General features: G+C 40.6%; 1 protein-coding gene across 2 annotated transcripts in view; it reads left to right on the top strand.

Annotated features, from left to right (window-relative positions):
- PCED1B (PC-esterase domain containing 1B) overlaps positions 1-16,611 on the top strand; it is a 242,515-nt gene that overhangs the window by 191,047 nt on the left and 34,857 nt on the right. For both annotated transcript variants that reach the window (XR_006735993.1, XR_006735992.1), the window contains exon 4: positions 15,109-15,229. The gene's annotated coding sequence lies outside the window, so the exon portion shown is untranslated. The remainder of the gene's footprint in view (positions 1-15,108; positions 15,230-16,611) is intronic.

The following is a 16,611-nucleotide window of genomic DNA, read 5'->3' as shown; positions in this document are numbered from 1 at the left end:
GCAGGTAATCCCTGCATCACAGGATTGTGGTCAGGATTTTAAACAATGCATGTAACATGCACACTGAGAGCCAGGCACATAGTAGGTTTGCAAGTGGTAGTTTAGTGAATGCCAGTAAAGTGGGTTTAGTCATTTTTCTTTTCAAATTTCTTTTTCTTTTTTTTTTTTTTCTTTTTTTTTTTTTTGAGACAGAGTCTCACTCTGGTGCCCAGGCTAGGGTGCCGTGGCGTCAGCCTCGCTCACAGCAACCTCAAACTCCTGGACTCAAGTGATCCTCCTGCCTCAGCCTTCCAAGTAGCTGGGACTATAGGCATGCACCACCATGCCCGGCTAATTTTTCTATATATATTTTTAGCTGTCCATAAAATTTCTTTCTACTTTTAGTAGAGACAGGGTCTCACTCTTGCTCAGGTTGGTCTCGAACTCCTGAGCTCAAACAATCGCCCGCCTCGGCCTCCCAGAGTGCTAGGATTATAGGGGAGAGCCACCGCGCCTGGCCTCAAATTTCTTTTTGATTTAGTTGGATTTTCCTAGAGGTGAATTAGATACTTAAAAGTAGTGATGCTTAAATTTATTCAGGTAAACTTTAACACATCTAGTTTATACATTATATGAATGTATTAAGTTATCACATGTATACTGAAAATACCTGTATCTATTATGTACTAAAAAATTCAAAAATAAAAATAGTACATATATTAGAAAATGATCTGTGATTCTACAAAAAGCCTTTAATAAACTTACAATACTACACACTTACTGTAAAAACACTTTCAAAACAATTTCTAGCTTGAACTGGAAAGAAGATATAGAGATGAAGAGCTCCAGCAGGCTCAGGCGCAGCTGGGGCATCATGGCCCCTCCTTAACGCCATTCACAAATGCTTACCGCTGGACAGGCAGCGGCCAGAGAGTGAGCGCTCAGATGATGCCCTGCTAATCTCCCCTCCTGACAGCAGAGGTGATAGTTATCGCTGCACAGATGACCCGGGGCCGTGTAAGGCCTTCGTTCCATCCCTGGGGGAAGAGATGCACAGTGAGGCACTGACCTGCGGCAGCCGGCAGGTCTGACTTGCAGCTCCGGTTCTGCAACTCTGTGCGACCCCAGGCAAGCAAGGCACTCTCCATTCTGAGCCCCAGGTGCCTTTACCAGGCTGGAGGAGATCTCTGCAGGCCTCCGGATTCCTGGCCTTCCCCATCTCTGAAGGGTAGCATGTGCAAGGACTTTAATGGACCAGGGGACTGTATGCTAGTCTAAAACCTCAACTCTCTTTGATTTGAGACAAGTTTCTCAGACATTTGTACCTCAAGATATCCCACATTGGCTCTTTTCTCAGCTGCTACGTTCTGGCCCTTGTGATGATCTGGTTTCCAGACATAGTGAACACAATAAATGAGTAGTCCCTGGCGGGCTTCTAATGGCTACCTCCTCCCTGTGTAAGTACTAACAAATAATCACTTAGTCACCCATTCTAGAACCATGCTAGCATCTAGGACCTTGTTGGTGTCTAACTGGTTTGCTCTTTACGGAAATCACTCTTTGAAAACGGGGACAATAGTTACCAGTCTCTAGTCGTTTGGGTCATTTGCTTATGGGCTCTTACTTTCTCTTCCGTGTTCTGTTCTGGACTGGACATGGCTCAGATTCTGCTGCTAAACAAAATTATGGGAGGCCTTTGTTTTGAACTGAGCCCCTGCGCTAGGCCCCAGCAGACTAGACCGAACCAGAATAGAGTCACTCCTGCCAAATGCCACTTAGTCAAACTGAAACTTTAAAAAAACAGATCCCAAGACAGACTAGTTTTTCCTGAAAACAAGGGGATTCCAGTCTATCTTAGTCAGCATAATAAGGAAGTCCCCCCTGCTTTAACCCTTACAAAAAAGTAACCTGAAATAATCTGGTGTTACCCAATGAATTTTTTTTCTATTGCTGTTTTCTTGTTCCCACCTTATAAAACCCACTGTTCTGCTACTGCCCAGTGAGAGCTCTCATTCTGTTTTATAGAATGGAGGCTGCCTCAATTCGTGAGTCACAAATAAAAACCAATTAGATCTATAACTAAATTAGTTGTAATTTTGTCTTTTGACACTGCCAACTGCTCTTTTCAGGCTGTTATGCTCCCTGACCCTCCATAGAATCAGACAGCGGGAGCACTGGGGGACCTGGAAGGTAAGAAGTGACACTTCCTTGGGTGTCAGTTTGGGGAGAAAACAACAGCAAAATAGTGGCAGCAGCTGGAGTGGCAGCAGCTATGGTGGCAGCAATGTCCACAGCACTGGAGCTGAGACGGAGACTGTGGCCGCAGCCGTGGCCCATTTCTGCCCCTGCCTCCTGAGTCACAGTTCCCCTGGTTTCGGCAGAACTCGGTGTCCTGTGGTTACTAATCTTCCAGAAATCTAATCTTTTTTCTTGCTCCAACAGTCTTTCCAATACTCATGTAACCAAGTTTTGTGTTAAATTCTCTGAATTTGAATTATCTAAAATGATATCTCGTTTTCTAAATAAACCCTGATTAATACTGTATGTAATTTTCCAGAGCTTCAATCCTTAAACTAATGTAGAACTGCCCTGTGATCTTTATTTTGAAACCTGGGGCTTTAAAAGTCTGGATACGACCAGCTGCTCATTTCATATTATAGAATCAAATCAACCAAATGTAAGATTAAAAAACTATTTTTGTCAAACTCCAATAAGCTTTGAGAAAGGATGTAAATTATTTAATGCACTAGAAAGTGTTTGCTATGGTTCGAATGTTTCCCCCAAACTTTCTGCATTGGAAACGGAATCCTCAGTGCAATGGCGTTGGGAGGTGGGGCCTAATAAGAGGTGATTAGGTCAGGAGTGCAGGTGAGTGGAGTAGCGTCATTATTGTGGGAGCGAGCTTCTTATAAAAGCCAGTTCAATCCTCTCTTCCCCTGACGCCCTCTGACATATGCTCTCTTGCCCTTCTGCCGTCCAACATGGGATGACCCGCAGGAAGGTCTTCACCAGATGCTGCCCCTCAGTCTTGGACTTCCCAGCTTCCAGAATGATGGGTCAAGTATCCCTTATTTGAAATGCTTGGGGCCAGAAGTATTTTGGATTTTGTGTTTTTTTGGGTTTGGGAATATTTGTATTATTATTACTATTATTATTGGGTTTGTATCCAAAATTTGAAAGACTCCAAAGAGTGTTTCCTTTGTGCATCATGTCAATGTGCAAAAAATTTCAGACTCTGGATCATTTTGATTTCAGATTTTCAGACTTGGATGCCCAAACCTGAATAAGAAATAAATCTCTATTTTTTATAAATGACCCAGTCTCTGGTATTCTGTAATAGCAGCAAAAACATACTTAGGCAGTGTTCATAATAGTAACTCATGATTTGATGTTTGACAATATATTTGTTATTAAAATATTTCACTGTGACAATACTCACCATTATGAAATTTATTCTACAAACAACTTTCTTCAGGGTATTTTTTTTAAATCTGAGGCTTTTACAAAACCACCTGATAAAAATAGACACAATCATTCTTGGGCTTTTAGTTTCAAAGTCTGTTTTCCCATCTGTTATTCAAAGTCTAGGTCTATATGACCAAAGCAAAATGGAGGATTGTGAAATTATCCTTTGACTCAGAGACAAATAGAACATCAGAGTAGAGAAGGGGCAGCTGTGTTCATCTGATTCAATACCAGTCAGAAATATGATTCTTTGCAATGTCTGATAACCATGGCATGGATATCTATGCTCTGTTTGGAGACCCTCAGTTATGAGGAAGTCATTGCCTTGCCGGGCAGCCCATTCAATCATTGGATGGCTTGGATTACTAGAAATGTATCCCTTTTATTAAGCCCAAGGAATGAGCAGCCACCACTGTAGCTTCTACTCATGGGTCCTAGTTATTCCATTTAGATTTGTACAAAATAAATAGATTCTCTATTCTATTTGAAAGCTTTTATAACCAATATATAGGTAGCTATGATATCTATTTATAGAAACAATCCCAACATCTAAGAGGAAGGTCCAGTGACATGGCAGAAGTTCTTGGTGTCAGGCGAATCCTCTGACTACACTCTGAAGGCTTATTTCTTCCTTGGAAATGATGAACTTGAAAACAAAACAGGCTTTCCTTTCACAAACCTGTACAACCTCCTTCAGAGGCTCAACCACTTCCCCAAAGAGGCAAACTTTCATAAAGTTCCCAGAAGTGAGGTCACTGTCAGCTACTTTGGCTCTAAGGACATTCCTCTTTCCCCTGAAACATGAGGAGGGCACTGCAAATCCAAGAAAAGCATGCTTCTTTGAGAATCTGACCCAGAAATATTTCTTACATGTCATTGTGCTAGTGTGAATGGTGGCAGGAGAGGAAAATGGAGGTGAAAGGAGGAGAAATGGCAGGAAATAAATTTTAGGATTTAGATAGGGAAAGCCATTTAAGTGGCTTTGTGTGACAAATCTGGAAGCTTGGATGCTATCGTACAGCAAAGAAGAGTCATTGCCTCATGCAATAAGCATGATTGCAATGATATTGTAAAAAGATTCCCCTGGTGGCAGCATGGAGCAGGAATTGGTGGGAGACAAGGTTGGCAGTAAAGCAAGAAGTCAGAGGCAATAATTCAGGAAAGAAATGATAAATGAATGAATATGATGACGTCAGTCGGGAAGCACAAGACGGGGGTAGAGTGAATGGGGTTTTAGTGATTGGATATGGAGGGCAAGGGAGAGGAGTGAATAAAGCATAAAGTTTCTGGCTTGGGAAACTGGGTAGATGATAGAGTCATTTGCAAAAGAGAAGAAAGCATGAGGAATAGCAAGTTTAGGTTGCAAAGGTTGATGAGATCTGTTTGGAGCACGTAAAATTTGAATGCCTCTAGATTGCACAAGCAGAGATGACTCATAGGCAATTGAATAAGTGGTCTGGCGGTTGAGAGAGAGAGAGAGAGAAGGCAGAAAGTGTAGATTTTGAAGTCATCAGTATGTGGGTAAATCCCTGAGAAAGGATGAGATCCATTCTATCATTCATTCATTCAAGCACTCATTCTCCTATCCACTCAAGTAATATTTAATCACTGACTTTGTGCCAGTAGCATTATATATATGAGTGGCTAAATATTTGTGCATCAGTGAACAAAAAGACAAAGTTTCCATGATGATGGAACTTACATTATAGTGGGAAGGAGACAAACAATACAAAAGGAAGTAAAAGGCAATGCCAGATAATATTAGTGCTCTTAAGAAATATAAAGAAAAGTAAGGGAACAGAGGGTGAAAACTGATTAGAGAAGGTCTCCCTGAAGAGGTTAAACTTAAGCAGAATACTAAAAGAAGAAAGAGGGTAAGCAAAGAAGACAGGAGGGAAGAGTGTTCTCCAAAAAGGAAAGGGATGAGCAAAGGCCCTGGGATGGAAGCGTATCAGATCTGTTGGAGAAACACCAGGGATCGTGCAGGGAGAGTGTGCAACCTAAGGATGAAACATGGAAAGACCAAGGATAGAACTATGGGAACATCAACCTTTGAAGGGTGAGCAAAGAAAGCAGACAAAGGAGGACTGATCAAAATTATAGAAGGAAGGGTGGCTAATTTTGCATTCTGTGAATTTAACACCAGAGTCTGATAGCTTTCTTCTCAAATATCCACCACTCCTGTTTATAGCTGTGTTTATACACATAGTAGTAGAATACATCTAAGAACTCAAGTCTCCTCCACTCCCCCTCTAGCTGCAGGGGCTTTCCTAGAGCTTGGCAGCTGCGTGCCTCTGAGTCTTTGCATATTTTGTCGCCTCCTCCTGGAAGTTCTGGAGAAGGGGTGGGGTGGGGGCACCACATCCTCCTTTCCCGCCAGGATTCCACTGACTTGTGGCTTCCTTGGGGAAGCTGTACCTCAAGTATACAGACAAACACTGGTTCACCTGTTACTCCTAAAGCAATCTGTTCTTTATAACTCTTATCACAATTGGGATTAAATACATACTTACGCAGTATTCATTTCCTCCTCCTAGACAATGGACTCAACCAAGGTAGAAAGCATGTCTAGGTTGTTCGCTCCATGTATTAGTGTTCCACAGAAAAACAAGACCACTGAGATATATATGTATGAAGAGATTTATTATGAGGAATTGGCTCATGTGATTATGGAGGTGAGAAGTCCCACAGTCTGCTGTCCGTAGCTGGCACTCCAGGAATGCCAACAGTGTGGTTCAGTCCACGTGTGAAGGCCTGAGGACCAAGGGGGCTGACGGTGTAAGTCTCAGTCTGAGGGCAGGAGAAGGTGAGATGAGACGTCCCAACTCAGCAGCCAGGCAGAAAGGAGTGATTTCTCCCTTCCTTCATCTTTGGTTCTATTCTGCCCTTGGCAGGCTGGATGTGCCCGCAGATGTGGGAGCGGGAACCTGCTTTACCAAACCCACTGATTCAGATTCTAATATCTGCGGGAAACACCTCGAAGACACATCCAAAAACAATGTTTAGCCAAACTTCTGGGCAAGTTGACACATAAAATTAACCATCACACCCTGTATCTCTAAAGCCTTTGCAGCACAAAGTACGTGCTCAGTAACTATTTCTTGATTGAAGTAGATGAATGAATGGATTTTCATTATTTTCTGTAAAATCATAGATATGACCATGGACTAAGCACCTACAAAGTTGGTAAAAAATAAATAAAATAACTGACAGTGGTAACTGTTAGCATGCTAGCCTGTTCACAGATTGTACTTAAGTTTGATTGGCAGTTACTGTCAAAGTAGGACCCAGAAACATTCCACCACTACACATATGGAAGATGCCGCTTCAGTTGCACCAATCCTTGAAGAAGAAATTCAAAATTAATGGACTATAAGTTTAGTCTAGATCCAGTCCACATGTTATTTGAATGTTTTGCTTTGATTCTAGTTGAGTACTTCTTTAGCCAAAAAAAGAAAAAAGAAAGAAAAAAGAAAAGAAAAGAAAAGAAAAGAGAGAAAGAAAGAGAAGAAAGAAAGAAAGAGAAAGAAAGAAAGATTATTATACGTTCACACTGGCTTATTAGTTATTTCAAAATAAATAAAAAGAAATTATGTGTTCTGGCTGCCAATCCATTAAAAAACAAATAAAAAGGTAACATATAGTTTGGGGTTGCAATCATAAGGCTGTTGTAATTTTCCCTAACTTTTGTTCACAGTTGTATATTTCAAATGTCCCATTTTAAGGAGAAAATAACAATGGACTTCAATTATTGATAGAGGGACTGGATAATATGTCTGCAATAGCAATCTTTTCAGATACTGAGAAATCTGGTTTTCATTTAATTATCTGTGACCTTAAATATCCCTGTCATTGGTCCCAAAACCCATTAGCCCTTTTTGGAGCCCATAAACATTATCAAGCTCAGATATTCTATCAGCCATATGTGTTGCCTTGGGGGTTTGGTTTCAGCCAGTTTTTTATGCAGACTGGTGCTATTTATCAGTAGCTCGGCACACACTTTTTTTTTCACAAAGGATGAATAAAGTAATATTCAAGTGGCAGAAGTTTTGTGGATAGTGGATTTAATATTAATGGCCAAGAAATATGCTGATAAAAAGTACCCACCTAACAGCATTAGTTTTTACATATGCAGTCCTTCCTCAATATCCATGGGGGTTGGTTCCAGGACCCCCTAAACCAAAATCTGTGGCTGCTCAAGTCTCTGATATAAGATGGTGTAGAATTTGCATATAACCCACACACATCCTCCTGTATACTTTAAATCATCTCTAAATTACTTATAATACCTAATACAATGTAAAGTCTATGTAAATAGTTGTTATGCTGTGTTGTTTATTTGTTGTATTGTTTTTTATTACTGTATTTTTTCTTTTCTTTTTTTTTTTTTTGGACATTTTTGATCCATAATTGGTTCAATCTCTGGATGCAGAACCCTCAGATCCGGAGGGCCAACTATAACCCATATATTTGCAACATGATCTTCTCAATCTAAGAATGTGCAACTTATGTATTTAATAATATTATGCACACATCAAATGTGTTTTCAGAAGTGTCTGGAAGTTATACAAATAAATGTTAATGATGTGGTAGAATTATAGGTATTTTTTTTCTTTTTTCTAACTGTATCTTCTAAGATTTCTACAATAAAAACATATTACCTATGGAATAAAAATAAAATTATATTTACAAAAGAAACAGAAGTTACCTATAAAAATGTATTTTGTTCCAATTTTTAAAATTTATCACTTGTAGAGAATGACCCAGATTGATCACTATGTAGAATTACATAGTCAACAAAGACCTACAGATATATTTAACCAAGAAGATTTGATAACTAAGTCCATTATAAGATCTGTGGGATTTTATTGACTATGAAGATTGTAACAATAGGTCTGAATTACATTTCAGGACTGCTGGGTTCTCATCTTGACCACATTACTGAATACCATCTCTGGCTTATTGGCAGCCACAGACAGGATGTTGTTTTAACACCTAGTTCTGCCTGATAAAGAGCAGGGGAGTTGGACACGGTCTGTCCTGCCTTATTCAGACGGCTACCAGCACAGGCAATAGCAGGGCAGATGATTTTTCTGGCAAGGTAACAATGATCCATAGTTAAAAAAAAAAAAAAAAAGGAATTTCAATGTTACTGCTAATCATGACAGGAATAATTTTAAAGAACAAGGAAACAAGTTGCTTTGTGCTCTTCTAAGGGGTAAACATAAGGAGCCAATGAGATGATGAGTGAGAACCTCAGCCCTGGCTGCCCAGGGCAGTTTGATGGCCCATGGAAAATGGATTTGCACCAGCATTTGAGTTGGTTCCCCAGGGTTTGCCTTGACAGAACTCACTTTTCCCACCAATGCTAATGCAAAAAACTGGCTCAGCTTCCAACTTGCTAAATTCATCACTTCATTCATTTGTTCACTTTTTTAGTCATTTGAAAAGTAATTGTTGAGTACCAACTATGTGCCAGACAATGTTCTAGGTGCTGGGGACCCTGGAGCGAACCACAATGTCTAAGTCCTCATTCTCATGAAGCTTACATTTTTGTGGAGGACACAGAGACAAAAAAAAAAAAAAAAAAAAACAGATACACAACATGAGGCCAGGTACTGGTAAGTGCCATGAAAAAAATAGATAAGGCAAACTAAAGCTATAAAGAATGACAGAGGTTACTTACTATTTTAGATAAAATGCCCAACGTCTCTGGGGAGATAACATTTGAATGAACTGAAAAGTGCACCTTGTGAAAACTCGTGAGCTGAGCGTTCTAGGTAGAGGAGCAGCAAAGTCAAAGAACCCGACGTGGAAACGTGGTGGAGAAACTGGAAGGATGTAGTGTGGGAAGCATTGAACAAGGGTAGAAAAGGTAAGAACTGATTTGGAAAGGTGGCCAGGGGACAGATCAGGGAGGACTTTCTACACCATAGTAAGAATTCTGGATTTTATAGTGTCACTGAAAGTTGCTGAAGGGTTTTGAGCAGGAGAATAACTTCATCTGTCTAATGTTTGTAAAAGGATGCATTTGGTTGCTGTGCAGAGAAATAGACTGAATAAGGTAAGTGGAGAAGCCAGGACACATATAGAAATCTATGGCTGTTGTCCTGGTAAGAACAATCCATGGCTCGGGCCAAGTGGGGGAAAGATGAGAAGTTGCCTAATTCTACATGTATATGTTGATAGATTGGATATGAAGAGTGAGAGATAGGGAGTAGTCAAGAATGATTCCAAAGTTTTGAGTATGAGCAATTGAGTAAAATGTTGGTACCTTCTACTGAGACAAGAAAAACTAAGGAGGATCAGTCTGGGGTAGGGGGAAGTTCTGGAATTCCAGTTGGGATCTGTTAAGTTTAAGATGGCCCGAGCCATCACACAACCAAGTGGGTATGTCAAGTAGGCATTGGATATGAAGTCTGGTATTCAGGAGAGTTTGGGGCTGGGGATAAAAATTTGGGAGTTAATATCTAGACCAGTGCTCTCCAGTAGAAACACAGTGCAAGTCACATATGTTTTTTAATAGCCATATTTGAAAAAGTGGAATAGGTACAATGAATTCTAATACTATGTTTTATTTAACCCAATATATCCAAGATCTTATCATTTTATCATATAGTCAATATAAAAATATTAATGAGTTGTTTTACATTGTTTTTTTCATACTAAGTCTTTCAACTCTAGGCTGTATTTTACATTTAAAGCACATCTTGAATCAGACTTAATAGCCACATGTGGCTAGTGGCTACTGTATTGGACAGCACGGATCTAGATGATATTTAAAGCCAAGGGACTGAATACTGAGAGACAGTGTAGACGAGAAAGAGCAGAAGCCCAAGAGGCCCAAGGACTGAGCCCTTGGGGACTCTAGCATTTAAAGGTCAGGAAAAGGAAGAGGAGGTTCCCCAGTAAAAGAGAATGGAATGCGAATGTTCTATGTCTTGCTAAGGGCGTGGGTAACATGGGTATGTACTCTTATCAAAACTAGTTGAACTGTACACTTAAGATTTATGCATTTCACTGTATGTAAATTATAACTCTATTTTTAAAAAGCACATTCTAAAAATAAGAGAGAGAACAGAGACAGAGAAACAGAGAGAGAAAGGAAAAGTCAAATGAAGAGGACAATGAGGATAGTGTGGGGTCCCAGAAGCCGAGATCACCTGTGTCAAATGGTGGTAAGAGGTCAAGTGAGATAAGGGCAGAATTGACCAGAGAGTGGGCAATGGGGAGGTCATAGGTTACCGTGGCAAAGGAGATTTGGTAGAGGTGCTGAAAGCTTTATTAGAAGCTCATTCAAGCAAGAATGAGGAAGTTTCTGGTTACAGGTTGCTAATTTAATACATGCGTTTACTTCTGCTTCCTCTGATGGTAAATGGACTTTCTGGTAACTTATCCCCATCCTACCCCCTAACATGTACAGTTTAGAAGCTAGAAGGCATCTAGACAAATGTAGCTGACTGAGAAGATCTGTGGAAGCTGAATCCCTGGCCAGCTCTGGGGAAAGCCAAGGAGCCATCTAAATGGCACCATAGGACCCTCTGAAAGCTCAAGAATTTGTGATACAGGTTCAACTGGGGTGAGGGGTGAAGGTGAGCCTGAGAACTATTTAAAAAGCAGTTCTACACCCCGATACCACACTGTCTCCCACAGCTGGGACCCTGACCCTCTTCTCCAGGCATAAGATTGTAGGAGGATAAACTACAAGGCCTCTGGACCTATAGTGAGAACAAGCACACAGGAAGGAGGTACTAGGATTTCATGAAAACCTACACACCGAATTGTGACACCTATGGCATCTCACAGACCTTCCTCCCCGGCTCAGCTCCCAGAATGCCAACAGCCAGGCTCGAGATGGGATGACTGTCTCAAGGACTCTGACCAGGCCAACAGAAAAGGTCTAACTCTACCTTAATGACCACGGTCAACAAGCCCCTCCCGTGACCTAGCCCTGTACACACATGGAGATTCCTCTTAACCTTTTAGGGCTCTACAAATGTGAGTTGGATAGCCAAGGATGACTGAACATTTGAAGCAAGCTTCTGACATCAAAGATAGAGATGTAATCTCAAACAAAAGTAACTTGGAGGTTTAGATTTTACAGGGAGGAAAAAAACTTAAAAACAAACTATTATTGATAATGGAAGATACTGGATCAATAAAACAAAACCAAAAAGAAAGAAAGAAAAGGAGGGGAACATTAATAAAATAAAAAGGAGCTCTCAGACATTACAAATATGATAGCTGAAACAAAATTTCAATACAAAGGTTGGAAAGTACATGGAGGAAAAGTAGAACAAAAAGTTAAGGTAAAATAAGAGAGAAAAATCAAAGAGAAAATTAGATGATCAGTCCAAGAGTTCTAACATCAGAATTATAGGAGTTATAGAAAGAGTGAACAAAAGAGAGAGACATGAAGAAATAATCAAATGAACAATCCAAGAAAATTTCTCAAAGTTGAATGACATGATTTTCTAGATTAAAAAGGCCTACCAAGAGCCCAGCATAATGGATGAAAATAGACCCATAATAAGCCATCTCATTATAAAATTTCATAGTACCAGGCACAAAGAGATGGAAAAACAGGTCACATATAAAGGATCAAGAGTAAAAGCAGCTTCGGACTTTTTAACAACAGTGGAAACTAGAAGTTAATGAAAAACTATGTTTTCATAATTTGAGAGAAAATTATTTGTCTTAGAATTCTATACACAAAGTCTTAAGTGTGAAGTAGACTAAAGCCACTTTCTGATATGCAAGTCCTCAAATGTTTACTTTTCATGGTTCCTGCTGGAGCAGTAGCACAATGAGGGGAGAGCATCAAGAAGGAACGCCATATCCAGGACACATGGGACCCAGCTCGAGACAGAGGTGAAGGGAATCCCAGGATGCCAACTGTGCAGCAGCCTCGGAGAGTAACCTGAGCAGGTTGGAGCAGGTCACACGATGCAGGAAGACACGGCTCCTAGAAGACAAAATTGATGCATTTGAACATATGGAAAGAGCATTTATACTTCTAAGGAAGAGACTGGGGTCAAATTGATGACAAATGCTTACATAATAAGCAAATTTTTAAAGAGTATTGACTTTAAGGAAAGCAAAAAGATCTGAAATAGAAAGTAATCATGACATCACATGGCTCAGTCGAGAATAGTGACAATCTTTTCATACTAATGAATACGCTTCTAACCATAAAAGCACTTTGACTCTGTTGAGAGGTGGGAGGACCAGAAGTGCACATGCTTAGCCTGATTATGAAATTAAGGAAAACTGGAATCAGTATGTTTTATTCTAGCATTATTGTTGTTGTTCTCAATGTTGTTATTCAAGAGACCATCCTTAAAATTGGCCAGGCTAGGTGGGAATGGAAGTATGGGGCAATTTTTTAGCTACTCCTCTCCCCTTATTATTATTTTGAAGTCAGACAATGCTGAGAAATCTCACCGTCATTCTGTGACAACAAGCTATACAGCAGGAAGGAAGGGGCGGTCCCTTCCTGGAGATGTTGTGCAGTGATTAGATATGAACTTCCTCAGTCAAGGTCGTTTGGATTTCAAGAAACAGAAACCAAGTCAATCTAATTGAAATCAGTAAAGGAGGTGGGCGATAATAATGCATGGATGTCCTCGACCCCACAGGAATGCAGCTGGTCCTCAGAGGAACTTGAGCCTGGGGGAGCCAGGGAGACTAGAAAGCTCTCAGGGACCCAGGCAGAATCATGTCTCTCTCTCTCTCTCTCTCTCTCTCTCTCTTTTCCTTCTTCCCTTATAAATATGGTTTCTCATGTCTTCTCCACAAGAAGCATTTTTTCTGTTCTCTGCAGAAAAGAGCAGCTTTCTCTACCGCATTCTCAGCACACTTGTTGGGAAGAGATGGCCACCCCCACATCATCCTTAGTTCTTAGGACCTCAGACCAAGTCAACATCTCAGAGGAGCAGGAACATCTCAGTCTTAGTCTCAAATTTCTGAGAGCATCTGATTAGCCAAATTTAGGACAACTGCCCAAGGCCGGTTCAAACAGATCTGGTGGGGGACGGGGCCACAGGCACAAACATGACTTCTGGGGCCCATTCCGCCAGGTGTGGGGCAGTTCTCAGAGCTCCCCGGCTCCACCCTATGGGACGTCCTTCCTGAAGTGAGTGTTGAGCTACACAGCTGCCCTGGCCCACTTCCTGCCCTGAATTAGGGCTGGTCCCTCCGGCTTTTTAGACCAGGGTCATGGTTTCTTTGGCAATGCTGCACAACTCTCATAAACCATAGGCCTCATCTGTCTGCTTCCAGACGTTTCCATGGGCAAAAAAAAAAAAAACAACAAACCCACATTTAGAGTTCTCTTTGAGGGACTTTTTAAATATGTGCTCTATTCTTTTGCTTTCTCACCCCCAAACACCTCTCTTTCTCTCTTTCCTCTCAGTGGCCAGCACCTTGGTTTAAGTAATTTTTTTTTTTTTTTTTGAGACAGAGTCTCGCTCTGTTGCCTGGGCTAGAGTGAGTGCCGTGGCGTCAGCCTAGCTCACAGCAACCTCAGACTCCTGGGCTCAAGCAATCCTACTGCCTCAGCCTCCCAAGTAGCTGGGACTACAGGCATGTGCCACCATGCCCGGCTAATTTTTTTTATATATATATTTTTAGTTGTCCAGATAATTTATTTCTATTTTTAGTAGAGACGGGGTCTCGCTCAGGCTGGTCTTGAACTCCTGACCTCGAGCTATCCACCCGCCTCAGCCTCCCAGAGGGCTAGGATTACAGGCGTGAGCCACCGGGTTTAAGTAATTTTAATCTTTAAAGTTTTAACAAATTGTAAATGCCGTACCTTTAATCTGACCTTTGTGCACTCTCTCTCTCTCTCTCTCTCTCTCTGTCTATGTATATATGTATTTTTTCCCCCTTAGCACTTTTTACTTAAAGCCTTTTAAACTCTTCCTTTTAAATTCTGGGTCTAAAAGTAGTGGCTGTTCCAAATTTTATAAGATGCCAAATTTTTGGATTATTTTTATTCCCTTTTCTCTTTCACTGTAAACTGGTCATTCCTTTCCTGTGCTGCTTCCTTCTCTCTCTCAATACTTTGCCAAACACAACCAGTAGCGACCATATATAGCACACTAACTTCCCCTGAACTACAACTTCAATAGGTTTCAAGGTAGCAACACCTTTACCAAATGTTTTGCCTCCTTCCTCATCTCTGATATCAGTTTCCTCACTGCCGTCCCCTAATTGCTGAGCCAGAATTTTAATCTTTTTTTTTCAGCAGCTTACCACTATTGGTACTAATTTTTTATTGGTCAAGATGTTTTTAACATTGCAGTAGTAACTTACCCCCAGAATCTCAGTGGCCTCGACACAGTGAAGGTTGTAGGTCCGGAGCGAGTCAGGTGTGTCTACAAGGCAGCTGCCCTCTGTGACGAGGTAGCCTAGCTATTGTGGAGGCATCTGTCTTTGGCTCTGTCACCTCGACTCATGGCCCCCGCAACTGACTGACAAAGGAAAAGACACAGGCAAAATTTATAGCTGCTTTTCTAAGCTTTGACCCTGAAGTAAGACACATCACTGCCACTCAAAGTCCATGGGCCAGAATTACTCTTACAGCCCCGCCTAACGCCAAGGGTGCTAGAAATTCGAGCAAGCACATGGATAATTGTTGAGCAGTAAATATCTCTTCCACAGTCCCCAGAGGCCTCGTGTCGAGAGAGCAGAGCTATAAGATCAAAATAGCCTGGACGGTGGAGCCTAGACACGGAGGACACCATTCCTGGAGAGTGGCCGACCTACACAGGAGTTTGCACGAGTGAGAACTAAAAATTTGTTGAATTAATCTACTGAGATTTGGGGATTTAATTAATCTTGCAGCATAGTCCTGATTAATACAGAAACATAAAAAAAGATAGGAGTAAATGAAACTACATATCTTATTTTCCCTGAAGCAATTGTCGTTTCAATCAAAATACCAGTAGGATTTTTTGGAAACTGACAAAATGATGTAAAAGCCCATGTGGAATAATAGAAAAGTGAGGACAGCCAATATAACTGTAAATGAAATAATGAGGGAGAACTAGTTTTACCCAATCTTAAGATATTTCATAGGTAGTCACAGGAAACAAGAAAGCTATTAGTAGAAAATAAAGACCCCAGAAACAGACCCAAATACATTTGAGAGTTTAGAACATAAATAAAGTGGTATATTAAGTCATTGAGAAGACCAATAATTCAGAAATGTTGTTGTGATAAATAAGCCATTTGGGGGGGGGGGAGTGCTAAATTATCTTACTGCTTATGCCCAGATAAATTCTGGGTGGATCAATAACTTAGATGTAAAACATGAAACTGTAACAATACTAGAAAAATCATTGGCAATTTTTTTTCTTAATTTTGAACTAGGGAATATCAAGAGACATATAGGACAAGATTGACAAATTTACTCACATAAAAATTAAAACTTTTGCAAGACAAAGAATACCATAAACAAAGCAAGAGATAAACCCAGTATAGAAAAAAAAGAGTTTGCAATTTATATAACAGGAAGGGGGTTAATTTCTTTAATATGCAAAGAGTTCTAAAAATCAACAACAGAAAAGTAAATCATTCAATTGAAAAATAGGCAAAAGGTAGACACTTTGCATCAAAAATAAAGCAGGCTGGGCAGAGTGGCTCCTGTCTGTAATCCTAGCACTCTGGGAGGCTGAGGTGGGAGGGTCATTTTAGGCCAGGAGTTTGAGATCAGTCTAAGCAAGAGCAAGAACCCTGAGACCCTGTCTCTACAAAAATAGAAAAAAATTAGCCAGGCAGGGTGGTGCATGCCTGTAGTCCCAGCTATTTGGCAGGCTGAGGCTGGAGGATCACCTGAGCCCAGGAGATGAAGGTTGCAGTGAGGTATGATGATGCCACTGCACTCCAGCCAGGGGCAACAGAGACAGACCCATTCTCAAAAAAAAAAAAAAGAGAGAGAGAGAGAGAGAGAAAGGAAAAACAAATAACCAATAACCATATAAAATTTTGTTCAGCTTTTTAAATAATCAAAGAAATGTAAGTTAAAACAAGATACTATCTTTCACTTAATATATTTGCAAAAATACAGTAGTCCCTCCTTATCTGTGGTTTCACTTTCCACAGTCAGTTACCCCTGGTCCACTGAGATCTGAAAATATTAAATGGAAAATTCCAGAAATAAAC

This window comes from Lemur catta, chromosome 6 (assembly GCF_020740605.2).
Source record: "Lemur catta isolate mLemCat1 chromosome 6, mLemCat1.pri, whole genome shotgun sequence".
Lineage (NCBI taxonomy): Eukaryota > Metazoa > Chordata > Mammalia > Primates > Lemuridae > Lemur > Lemur catta.
Note: the sequence above shows the minus strand (reverse complement) of the source record. Positions and strands in the feature narration are given on the sequence as shown.